Here is a 13,769-nt window from a genome sequence, read left to right on the forward strand (position 1 = left end):
CAGCATTGATAATTGCAGTCTGACAATGAGTATTGGCAAATGAATTAATAGACATAGTAATAGAGACTATATTGGATTTTCCTATCGGGGTTCACAAGATTGCAGGAGACCACCAAGGGAGGGAATGCTAACAACTCATTACAAAGCTAAGCAGGGAAACCAGATGGATACCAGTTACAAAATCTCTAAGGAGTAATAGATGTTTTACAATGCAATTCCAATTTTCTCATATATATATGTGGTATATTCAAATAGAGCAAGGGTAGATGGCACAACTGTACTAGTGTCATCAACAAGGAATAGGCCATATAATGCCAGTATGTAGAAGAATAAGAACAAATGGTTGCAGGAATTACTTCCTTGGTTTTAGTCTTTCATTTTAGAATTAATTAGTTACATTACAAGCTCATTTCGGTAACAGTTTCAAGGCGTATTCACAACCATTTTTCATGTCAACAAGTTGCTTCTATAATGATCACATAGACATATTCCGTAAATAATTAAGCAAACCGGATATTACTTCAATTTAAAAACGTAAACCTCTTTCTAACACTATAATTATACAAATAACAATATACCTAACATAATCATAATAGATACATATATTAAATTTGCAAAGCCTATAACAAGTGTAAGTTTTCATATCCTGATGTTTCAAAAGATCCTTACCTAAACATTTTAAAAAAAATAAAGTTTTCAGAAACAAATGCAAATCCACATCCAACAATAGTGTGTGCTGTATTAAGATCATGGATCCATTTTAACCTTCTTTCGCTTAAATAACAACTCAGGATCACCCATTCTCCTCAACTTACAGATGGAAGTTCAACTGTGCTAAGTTGTCCACTAGGCACAAAATGTTATGCAAGAGTTAAGTCCATTAATTTAACCCTAGTTAAATATTCTTCTGAGTGGTCTCTCCCACATAACAGACCACAAGGACGCCTAAATAAATAGACAGCAAGTCATTGGCAAGTCAAATGTTCTTTATGTAGCCAGATTTGGGATTTTAAGATACAACATTTAGTTTCTTGTGGGAACATCTGTTTCATTTCTTTAATATGTCATTGGTAAATCAAGCTAGTGTTTGAACAAAACCAATTGCGTTAACCTTTAAAACAATGGGACAATATAGAATATAACTGTGTGTGTACTATAATCCATCTGCCAAGAAAGTACACATTTTTCCCATAGTTTATTTAGGGGAGCTTTTGGACAAACACTGCAACCAGGCTTGATAACAGTTAGGTTATTAGGAATTACCAATAATTTGACCTTTTGACATAACTTGACTGAAAGCTTGTATGGGACTGTACTGCCATCTAGAGTTTAAAGGCAGAAATGTTTTTCTTATAAAAGACTATTACAGGACCCCATACGGAAAGGGCAACACCCATGTGGGAATGGCTATAAACTTTCCAAAATAAAAAGGTTTGCAACTTCAGTAGAGGAGGACACTACCAGAGGACTCAACCAGAGGACTCTGCCAAGGACAACACCAGAAGCTACAGTACGAGAGAAAGAGACTGCCAAGATCAAGAACCCATTTTTCTGCATTTACTTAAATGCCAGGTGTCCTAAACACTAGGAAATTGTAGACCAGCTATAACGGAAGTTAAGTGCATCCCACTGCATGCTGTCTATTGCATTTTCTAGAAAACAACAGATAGTGTTCATGTGTGTATGTATGCACTCAATATGTTTTGTATTATTTTCCTAGAACTGTAAGTAGTTTATACACACAGGATTCTTGTTTTAAAAAAAACACATTAGTATACTACTGGGCTGGTTTCCATGCTTTACTGCAAGAATTAGACAAATGAAAAAAAAAGAAAAAGAGGGTGATTAAAACCTCAGTTTTATTCATGCTGGTAACAAGAAGAAATAACCCATTCGTCTCACACCTAAAAACATATATCGGGATCCTGCCTTAAGCTTGAGTGTCCCTAACCTGAAATTAGTGTTTGCAGCTTTTTGTAGCCAGCCTGAGGTTTGTTTATACTATATGGGATCAATAGGTTTTTCCTGAGCCCAAAAGACATTGTTTGATTCTGCCTGCTTCTGGGGATTGTTTTTCGATATAAATGTTTTTATTATTTTCAGTACAAAAACGACATACGACAGCACATAACATCTCAGTCTGGGGATTGTTTTTAAGCAGATAGTGAGAGAAGATACAATGTATTGGGTCTAGACGGGTCCAGGCTTTGCCTAGCGAGAATGTGTGTGTGTGAAGTTTCCAGCCTTTGCCTAACAGGCCTGCTGTCTGAAGGGGAAAACAGTGTAAGAAGGGTCTTTGCCTGGAGCCAGAACAAGGGCCCAAGGAACCTAAGCAGGCCTGTGTTAGGGTCTAATGATCCAGGAAGATGGCTGCCTGCTTGAGGATGTTCAGAGGAGTCTAAAGGAGTCAGAATTGTGTCCAAGAGAGCTTAGGAAAGCTTCTTCCAGATGGACATGGCACGGAGACCTCATCAAGCTCTTTAAGGTATTTGTAATTGCTCGCATGGGGCCTGAAGGCCAGTTCCTATTGGGAACCTGCTACTGCAGTATCTAGGACCTCCACAAGAGATACGGAAAGGATCCATATTCATTGGAAGATTGCTACTGAAGAATCTATATTCACCAATTTTGTTGTTCATAAAGGATCCATTTGTAATGGGAGACTGCCACTGAAACATTAGAGCCATCATAAACTTTGATAATACTGGGAGGCTACAACTGGAGGAATTAGAGACACCAGACATTTTTGTTGCTGTCATAAGAAGGCCTGGGATCTTTCTGTTGTTTTTGGGTATCCTGTACCCTTAATTCTCTCTTCCTAGACATTTGAGCCAATAGAATTCACCAAAGAAGATTGGAGGTCTTGAAGCCTGTCTAATTGAATCCTGTCTTAAAACCTGTCTGTTGCTACTGGAGGGTGGGGAAGTGTCTAGGTTCAGCTACATCCTCAAACACTTCCTCAAACACAATCATTTCAAAACTGAGCTCATAATATCCCCCCCCCCCTCCCATCCCTTTTTCCCTTTTCCTGACTTTTCCCTTGGAATCCATATTACAACTATTAGTCCCTCCCGTTATACCAGGGTGCTAAGTGTATTTGTGGACTCCCACCACCTGCATCTATCTAACATTGCATTTTCAAATACGCCCCACATAACCAAAGACACCGCCAAACTACTAATTTACTTTCTTATTATCTCCTGCCATAACTGTTGCAACTACTTTCTAATTGGCCTTCCTTTACACATGCTATCTCCCCTTCAGTTTATCATGAATTCTGCTGCCAGAGTTATCCACCTTATTAACTATTCACTGCATTTGCCACCCATTTCTGCCAATCTCTCCATTGGCTTCTGCTCACCCAACTAATACAATTCAAAATACTAACTACATATAAAACCATCCACAACTCGGCTCCCTCTTGACCTCATCCCATGCTCAAAAATCTTCCCATTCCCTGAAATGTCCTTCCTCAATCTCTCCAGCTATCTCCTAGTCTGTCCACCTATTGGCAATCACTGAAAACTCTTCTGGGAAGTCTATAAAGGCTCTACCTAAAAACTAATCTGTAACAGTCTCCATTAACTTATCCCCTTACCGTTATTACCTTTCGTATCACTTGCTCCTCCCTATTAGATTGTAAAGTCTCACAAGAAGTAACTATACTTTCTCTCTTTATTTTGTAAAGTGCTGCGCAAACTCTTATTGCTAAATAAATTCTGAATAATAATTATAATTATCAAAGGGAGCTAAGAGACACATTTGATTCACAAGCCACTTGTTGGAGACTGCTGATTCAGGTGCATAGTTTTTTTGTAATGATTCGATGGTTAGCTATCAGGAGGTTAAAGCGGACCTGTTACTTGTCCATGGAGAGGAAACCGTAGGTTCTTTTTAATAATGCGCCAACCAGTAGCCTTTATTTACCGTTACATTCCTCCCCCACCACTCTGGCTGCTTGAAACAGATGGTACTTTCGGATATGGGGAGCATGCAATTCACTCCCCTACCAACAATGTGACAGCACTAGTGTTTGGCCACTCAGACACTCTACCCCATCACATTGGCAATCTTCTACCCTGCATGCATTTTGGCTTCTTCTCCTTACTCCTGGCAGTTCAATGGACTGTGGTGATGGACTAAAGGGGTGGTAAGTATGTGCAGTGGAGTGGAATTCAATGGGACCTGCTACTTTGCCCTGTTACTTTTTATGGGCAAGGCATAGGTTCACGTTAAAGTCAAGGTATGCGTGCTCTGTACATATATTGTTCATATATCTGTGCTGAACTGAAATATGTAAAAATAAACTAGGTATATAGAAAATAAATCTCTAAAAGCTAAAAGTTATTGAAGATGCTGGAATTTTGATGAATGATTATTCACCAATCTTTACTTCCAGATGTCATTGTTTATCTAACCTGTGACCATATTTTTTAACAGTGTTGGAATGCAACTGCCCCACAAAAGTAAATTGTCTGGGATTACATCCGAATAAACACAATGCACAGGTTATAATATACTTTTTATTCACATATTTTCATACAGTTCATCCATAACTCTGTTTCCAGCCTGATTTTTTAGATACTTTGCTGATTAGGACCAGCTGGCCAGATATGCTTCTCCTGTGATGAAGTGCAGCGTTCAGAGGAAAGCAGACAAAGGAACGGGGTTTAAATGGAAAATATGGGCTTTGCAGCACCGGGGTCACCTGTCATTTATAGATGGCTTTAGGCTAACAGTTTTCAGATATCAAAGCTAATTTAGAAAAGTTGTATTTATATATAAAGGAGGGTATATGGATGGTAGCAATGCTTTTTTTGATAATACCAGTTGCCAGGCTGTCAAACTGACCCTCAAGCTTCATTGCTTTCTGAGTAACTGACTTGGAACAAGCATGCAATCTGTGAAAGCAGAGCTCCAGATCTACATACTTCAAGGTGGGTGACCTGGAAAGTACTGAATCCATTGATTTATACACGACAGCCAGACATTGAGATTTTTTAGAAGGGCAGGTCAGCCACTTGAGCCTCCATACTTCCTCAGTGTTCTTTACTTTTTTTAGGGCAATTCCATGTTAAAGAGGGTTGTGTGAAGCTTGGAGGCAAGTGACACATGTAATTTAAAATGAACTCCATATCATCAATGCTATGTACTAAACAGGAACCTGAATTAGGATTAACTCACCACAGCAGTTGAGAAATGTTGCCACCTTGCTGTTAAACCATTATGATCAGGGGCCGCCCCTACAATGAGGCAGCCTGCTGCTCCCTTTCTGGCCAGAGTGTCCCAGGTAGCTAAGCTCTTAGCAACCTGTGGTGCTCTGGCCGGTGTCCTGCCCAGCTCAGGTACCATGCAGTGCCAGAACCATTGGGGGCTGTCATACATCTTCCCCACTATCTCTAATTACAGGAACATTTTGTGGGTGTCTAAATGATTAGATGCTACTAGACTTCTCTATGTTTGTACCAATGTTTGTAAGCATTTACAAAGCTGTCAGAAAGCATCAAGCAGCTTTTATGGAAGCCATTAAACTAGCATTCTGGGAGCCTTCACTAATGGGACCATTGGCTGTCCGCAGCTGAACTCCAAGCAAACAGGAATATGTATGAGAGCTGTTTTTCCTGACAACAGATTTGTATTTCTGTCCATTCAGTCCTGAGATTTATACAGCTCTGAAAAACTGTAATGCCCTGCGTGACAGGGAAGATTACCTGATATTTTCTTCTGCAGTTTTACATTCAGTTAGTTTCCCTCTCTATCCTGTGGTTGGACAATTAAAGGAGTAGTGGCACACTGATGCCCTCCTCTTTCTATCACTTTGTTGCTATCACTGTGCTGTCTCTCCTTGATTGGTTTTGAGCTCTGTTGATACAAGGTCAAATTTAGGTACTTATACACTGCTTGCATTTGAAAATGTAATCACCTCTAGTGACGTATTAATGATTACACAGCATTTGTTTGTGTCTTTTATGTCTGCTTTTATGTCTTTAAATGAGCTTCGAGCATGCTTTTGTGGGCTTAATACTTTAAGCTTGTTGAAAGCTGGATGGCGGCTTCTAAAGTGACAGCCAGCACCCCTATTATGATCATATTATAATGTATTGAACATCCTCACTTGGAGCTTAATGTTTCAAACCAAAAATTGCGGAAAGCTTTACCAATGCTTTGTAAATGCGTGCTGTATATACTATTCTTATGCATGCTGAAGCCTGCGTGTACATGGCCCTACTGTCAAGTCACAAAGTGGTTGCTGCTGTGTTGACGTTACGATTGATGCATGTAAACCTGGAAGACAGAAAGCTCTTCTACAGGCATCACTATACTCTTCTCATTGTAGTTTAAATCAACCTAAGCAATGCCTTCAGTAGCTTAGATGTGTTTTATCTATGTCATTTTATCTATGACATTTCATATCCTATATATGTAAGAACCGGTGACCATCTGTTTTCTATTAATAGGTTTCAAGAAGGCCAAGGTTGTTCTCTAAACAATTTTTCATTTGATCTACAGGAGACACAAAGAAAAATACTCTAGAATAGAATAAATAAATGAAAAGCAGTATGTTACGGAAGGTTTCCCATCATCTTACAGGTCATAAGGGTTCAGAAAAGAGTGTTATACATAATGGGTGAGGAATACAGGTAACAGAACAGTAATGCCTGAGATATAAAATTGATCTGGATATACTGTACATTACTGTTAGATGGTTTCCACTGTTAAGAGGTTTGCTCCTGGAAACAAGCTATGCATAGGCCTGGGCACACCCTAATCACCTCGAGCGCAACACTGAAACCGCAACAGTGGGCACCGTTTTTTTAGCCACTGAGCCGGGGGAGAGATCACAAAGATTTCTCAGTGACTGGTTCAGTGATACACAACAGAGCAGCACTTGCCACTTAAATTCTTCACATAACAGCCACAGTCCTTGGTGCCTGGGAAGCTACGAGGGAGCGTGGCTGCGGCTTCCAATCCAATCAGGAAGCTGAATGGGTGGTCACATCACCACCTGCCAGGCTCCCTGCTTCATTACAGAACCCCTGCTGGAAGATAAAGGGACAGATGAAGATATAGGAATCTGGGATGCCTTAGGTCTGTGTATGTAATATACTATAATATATATATAAAATTATACTTTGTGTGCACACCCTAATGCAATGGGCTGTGTGCTCCTATGAAACATAAATTGACCCAAATTATCCAGGAGATATCTTCTGTTGACCACCAATTAAGTTTTCTTAGACCAGGGTCTATGATGATCTCGTCCACGCTGCTCATACATGGCATATCCTTTGCAAGTGTTGAATCTGATGATGTGTTGAGAATGATGTGTTGGACACTGTAAGCTAAAAGCTTTATATGTTTACTGTATTCAAAGCCATGATTTCTGATTGGCTGTTGTGTATTACCTCCGTTTGCTTGTTGCTTCTTTGGCTAATCAAATGAACACACAATTCCAGTGTGCATTTGAACTAAACAAGGAAGAATATCCTTTGAAAGTATTCATACAACAGAGGTAGGAGCTTAGGAAAGTTAAGCAAACACAATTCTGAAAGTATTTCAGTGATGCTAATCAAATTCAAATAGGGGTTTTAGATTATAGTCATGGCCGCATTCACTGCAAGGCCACCGAGGTCTGGCCTCGGGGCGGCACTGAGCAGAGGGGCGGCACAGGTTTCAATCACCCGACACCAGGAACATAGAGTTCCTCTCTCACCTGTCACAGGATTACCAGCACAGCACAGTGCTGTGCTAGAACTCCTGTATTGTAGGTGACAGGGTCAATAAAGAGAACCTGTCACCTCCAAATGCTATCACACAGTAACTTGTTAGTTCCTGTGTGATAGCAATAAAGTTAGGTGAAAAAAAACTATTGAAAAAAAATCATTACATAAATAAAAGTAAAAAACAATAAGTAATAATAATTACATTCAAAAATAAAGTAATAAATAAAGTAAAAAATAGTAAGAAAAATATAAAAAATAAGAAAATAATTATAAATAAAAAATTATAAAAAAATAAAAAAAGTAAAAGATGGCAAGATAAATAAAAGTTAAAAAAATAAAAATAAAAAGTGATAAAGTTTAAAAAAGGAGAGAAACAAAAAAACCCCATAAAAAATTAAAACCAATCCTGCAGCCCCCGCATTCCCTCGGCATGGAAGGGGATGGAGGGGCATTGCCGAACCCGGTCTTGGGGCGGTAGGAAGGGTAAATCCGGTCCTGATTATAGTGAGTTTCACTAATACCATGCCTTTAATCTGGTCATCCTCAATATATGCTGAATCTCATTCACAAGTGTTCTCTCAACCTTTCCTGGTCATGTCTAAGTTCTCCCAAACTATCACTTGTCGGAAAAGATTAAAAAATAAAATAAAATCTCAGCCAAAATAATTTGCAGTCACGACATAATTATTAAAAGGTCTCTGTTTTCGCAAAACGCCACTGCAACACAGTTGCTGACATTTAGATCAATTTCGTATCTTTATGCATTCATGAAAATGCTGTACATGACTGCTGGGTGGGTGATTTCTTTCCATTGTTAAGATATTTTCTCCAGGAAACTAGCTGTGATTTAAAAACTCAACATGACCCATTCCATCCAGGAGATATCTTCTGTTGGAATTACCAATGACGTTTTGTTAGATCAAGGACTTTGGTGGTTTGTATTTGTTAAGCTAATTGGTCTCAGCACAGAGATGAGACTGTTCCACTCATACACGGCATATCCTTCGCAAGTGTTCAAGCTTATTCTGACATAGTTTGTGTGAATAAGCAGCACAGGGATGTTGGGGTGTGATCAATGATCAGAGGAATGTGAAGGCTAAGCTGACACGTTTGAGGAGGCAGCCACCTTGGGGGCAGCATGGCACGGCAGGAAAAGTGGCGCCCCACTGTAAAAGCTCTGGTCCACTTCAGTCAAATTCAATCAGATTCACAGCCAGCTCAGAGAAGGAAATTGGAAAATGACCATTACAATATGGCAAGTGGCCGAATAACCAGGGCAACATGTCCATTATCTTTATGCGTGTCCTGCTGACTTGTCGACTTTTTTGTTATTGTTTGGGTATTCTGACAGCGGCAAACCCGCCACTGTCAGAATACAATAGACAAGCGGGGGAGGGATTCCCTCATTCATGCTGTAAAATAACATTATATGGCTTATATAGCTATTTGCCCAGTATTCTCTCCTTGTCTTAGCATAACAGTTTGTTAAACAACACATTTATTTCCCCTTCATCAACCTGGAGAGAGCGTATGGTACTGGGCAAAGGAGAAAGTACTAGGGGGTCTATTGCAAATGGCTGAACCTACACTCCGAGAAGAAAAGGATGCATCTTATAACCAGGACATCTAATTGTCCTTGAGTGGGAAGGCTAACAATGTAATAAAAGAAGATCCAGATTACTTGTAGAAAGGCTCTCTTTAAAGTCATGGCAGTAAACAAGTCCGTGCTCCTGTGTAAAGATGGCTGGAATCCTAAAACCATTATTTGCTTTCATATGTAAATTATATCTGTAGCAGCATGAATTACTTTGAATAACAATGTCAGGTACCAGCCAGTGTTCATAAAAAATAAAAAAAGTTTTACTCTTGATTAAGGGACTTGGAGCTCATCACGGTCTGTGTAATACGTTCCACTATTGTCTGCCAACCTAATAAACTGAGGGGAGACATCTGCAATTCGCAAATATTAATAGTGTGACCCTTAATAAATATGTTACTGCCAATTGATGAAACTCATCACAAGTAAAACTTTGAAAAGAGGCTTCTCTTTGAAAGTTTTTCTTTTAATGGATGCGAATAAATGGATCAAAAGATTTTGGAAGAATACATTTCTCTTGTTAACATGAATTCCTTGTGCATGCACTTCGCTCAATAGCTTGTAAGACATTTAAAAGAGTTTCAATTTTTCTTACAGGGGAGGGTTAGGAGGATTTCTGATGACTAGATACTATTTAGATGTCATTCTATTTAATTCCTATATACGTGATGTGAATTTGTTTCATATAAAGGTATATTTTCTCACATTTTCCTTTATGGTTATTGTGTACATTTCATGGTCAGATATTTAGGAGAGACTAATAACCATATTATGCTAACTGCATCCTTGCTGGATGAGTGCTGCATGGGAACCAGTTACAGCTCAGTCTAGTCCTAGACATGGTATGGTGATAGGAAGGTTTGACGGGTCTCAATCTTAATTTAAAATATTAATAGCAATTACACGCAGCTAACCATATAAGCCTATGTTCTGAGTAGCATCCCTAAACCTAGCCTTATCTTGCAGACCTGTATTGTTTGGCTGATCAGTTTTTCTTCTTCCTAAGACTGATCAGCCAGGATGTGTCTTCCGAACTTACAGAGTGTCCTCAGATATAAGATTGTTTCTCAATGTGTCATTCCCCAGGGCTATGCTATGTCTGTTTTTGTGAGCTTCATCAATAAAATCCTGATGCTTTGACTTATCGCCATTGCAAGACCCATGGTTGCTTCTATACCTACTTTGGACTTGCATGCTATGTCTATAGGTAGCCTGTTGAAAGAGACAGTGACAACTGAGTATGGAAAGTCATGCCAACCAATCAGTTTTTCCATGAAGGGCTCTGCTGTGAGGTATGGGCACAATCTACAGACACCTGATAATTTTCCTTTTAAGGCGTACCTAAATTCAAAAACAAAAATGTAATTTATTGCAGTTTACTAAACCTTAGTTGAGGTGCCTGCTTTAGTTTTCTTTTTCTTCTGATTTTGTTTCCTTTTTTCCCCCCTTATAATCCTGTGAGTATCACACTTGCTGTCTCTGGGTGGATATACTTTCTCCTCCAATTTATCTGTAAGTCATGGTTGTTGCCCAGGTTGGACTTCAGCTATACCTGCTTTTGACAGTCTTCATCACATTAGGGCTGACTGAATTAGTTTTTTACAGAAGAACGATAAAGTTGTTTGTGCTGGATCACCTGCAGGGATCCCTGCCTGAAAAAAGTTATTTCAGGGAGGTGACCTTCTCATTTCCAGGAGGTGCCCTCTGAACCCCCCTGAAATGATGGCAGATAGCTCAAAAGCTAATGCTGCTGCAATAGCCAATAGCAAGCTGCCTATTGCACCCGCCCTCTGCTGCTGTCAATCAGCAGAGAGAGGACCTGATGGAGAACTTCAGGTCCACCTCTGCTGATTGACAGCAGCAGTGGACGGGTAAAATAGCTAGTCTGCTATTGGCTATTGCAAATTCAAATAGCCAATAGCAATCTAGCTATTCATTTCTATGCCGTTTTTTTTTTGTTTTTTTTACTCTGACGGCGGCCGGAGGCTCTGATATCAGAGTAAAAAAACAAAAAAACAGACAGCACGGAAAGGTTTGCTCTGCTAGATTGAGATCTGGGAGAAAATGTTTATCTCCCGGGCAGCCGGGAGCCGCTATCTAATAGCGGGAGACTCCCGGAACATCCGGGAGAGTTGGGATGTCTGCAACAGGTAGTTTTTAAAGATGTGTCTAGCCTAAAAAAAAGAAAACAAATTAAGCCATCACATCTAAGATGTAAAGTAAGTTGCATTATATTATATTTTTGTTTTTGGATTAGGCATCTTTTAAGGTCAGATCAGCCAATTGATCTCTAATGTCTGTAGGCACCCTATGAAGTTCCTCACATCTACCAGTACAGATTTAAACCTGCTTTGATATTTGTATAAGATTGGTGGAACATCAGACAGAAAGGGTAAAAGTTCCATCACATAGGTTTTGCCAAGCCGACTCCCATCCTAAATTTGAGGTACATTCTAGATTCTGGCTGCAGTGTTTGCACAGAATTTAGATTATGATATATCTAGACTTTGACTTAAAGTGACACTAAACTCAGGAGTTAACATGCATTCAAGTACCTTACTATTAATAATACTGTACCCTGTTTATGCATCACTCAGCTGTAGATCGTGTGTTGTAAAGTAGCCACCGTTCCAAGCTCACTTCCACGATGGACTACAGTCTCAGTTTTAGTTTTCCTAATTTGTATTGCGATGATTTAATTACTTGAAACTGGCATACCTAGAAAAAAAAATAAGCAAGTGAATACTTACCCTACCTGTGCCTCCAGGATGCAGCTTTTAATGAGAAATCTCCATGTGAAGCCGACACTTCCGGGAGTGTTGATGTCCTGGGTCCCCTGCAGCCAACACTGGTTCCTTCTGCTGACCTCCACTCATTACAGAATACAGTAGAAAAGTGGAGATCAGCAGTAGGAACCAAAGTGAGTTGCAGGGGACCCAGGAGATGGACACTCCCAGAACTGTTGGTTTCACTGCAGACTTCACATGAAGATTTCTCATGCATCAAGCAAGATTTCAGAGGCACAGGCAGTAAGAAAGATAAGCATTCACTTGCTTATTTTGCAGGTATGTTTGTGTGAATGACAGGGTTGCTTTAAGCAAGGACACCATGATAGCCAGACAAGTCACCCATGTAGCCCAGGCCTTAGTCAAAAGAATAGGACACATTTACCTGTAGTGTTATTGTTGCAGCTTAATTTTTTTATGGGGTGGAAGGTATTTTACGAACATACAGATCAAGTCACAAAGCATAAAAGCAAATACATGTGTGATAAAATATACATTTGTGATAACAAAGTGGAAGCAACTGGGAAGAACAGCAACTCAGCCACCAAATGGTAGGCCACATTAAATGACAGACGGGTTCAGCGCATGCTCAAGTGTACAGTGCGCAGAAGTCACCAACTGTCTGCAGTCAATAGCTACAGACCTCCAAACTTCGTGTGGCCTTCACATTGGAACAACAACAGTGCATAGAAAGCTTTATAGAATGGGTTTCTATGGTCGAACAGCTGCATCCAAGCCTTACATTACCAAGTGCAATGCGTCAGTTGCAGTGGTGTAAAACACACCGCCACTGGACTCTAGAGAAGTGGAGACGTGTTCTCTGGAGTGACAAATCACATTTCTCTGTCTGGCAATCCGATGGACGTGTCTGGGTTTGGCGGTTGCCTGGAGAACGGTACTTGCTTGACTGCATTGTGCCAAGTGTAAAGTTTCGTGGAGGGGGATTATGGTGCGGGGGTGTTTTTCAGGGGTTGGGCTTGGTCCCTTAGTTCCAGTGAAGGGAACTCTTAAGGCATCAGCATATCAAGACATTTTGGACAATTTCATTTTGTGGGAACAGTTTGGGGATGGTCCCTTCCTGTTCCAACATGACTGCGCACCAGTGCTCAAAGCAAGGTCCATAAAGACATGGAAGAGCGAGTTTGCGGTGGAGGAACTTGACTGGTCTGCACAGAGTCCTGACCTCAACCCTATAGAACACCTTTGGGATGAATTAGAGCAGAGACTGCGAGCCAGGCCTTCTAGTCCAACATCAGTCCCTGACCTCACAAGTGCGCTTCTGGAAGCATTGCTATAGACACACTCCTAAACCTTGTGGACGCCTTCGCAGAAGAGTTGAAGCTGTTATAGCGGCAAAGGGTGGGCCAACTCAATATTGAACCCTACGGACTAAGACCGGGATGCCATTAATGTTCATGTGCGTGCAAAGTCCAATACTTTTGGCAATATAGTGTATGTGTGTATATATATATATATACAGGTGAAACTCGAATAATTAGAATATCGTGCAAAAGTTCATTTATTTCACTAATGCAACTTAAAAGGTGAAACTAATATATGAGAGACTCATTACATGCAAAGCAAGATAGTTCAAGCCGTGATTTGTCATAATTGTGATGATTATGGCTTACAGCTCATGAAAACCCCAAATCCACAATCTCA

Source organism: Nanorana parkeri, unplaced genomic scaffold, assembly GCF_000935625.1.
Source record: "Nanorana parkeri isolate BGI_ZX_2015 unplaced genomic scaffold, ASM93562v1 scaffold1282, whole genome shotgun sequence".
NCBI classification, from domain to species: domain Eukaryota; kingdom Metazoa; phylum Chordata; class Amphibia; order Anura; family Dicroglossidae; genus Nanorana; species Nanorana parkeri.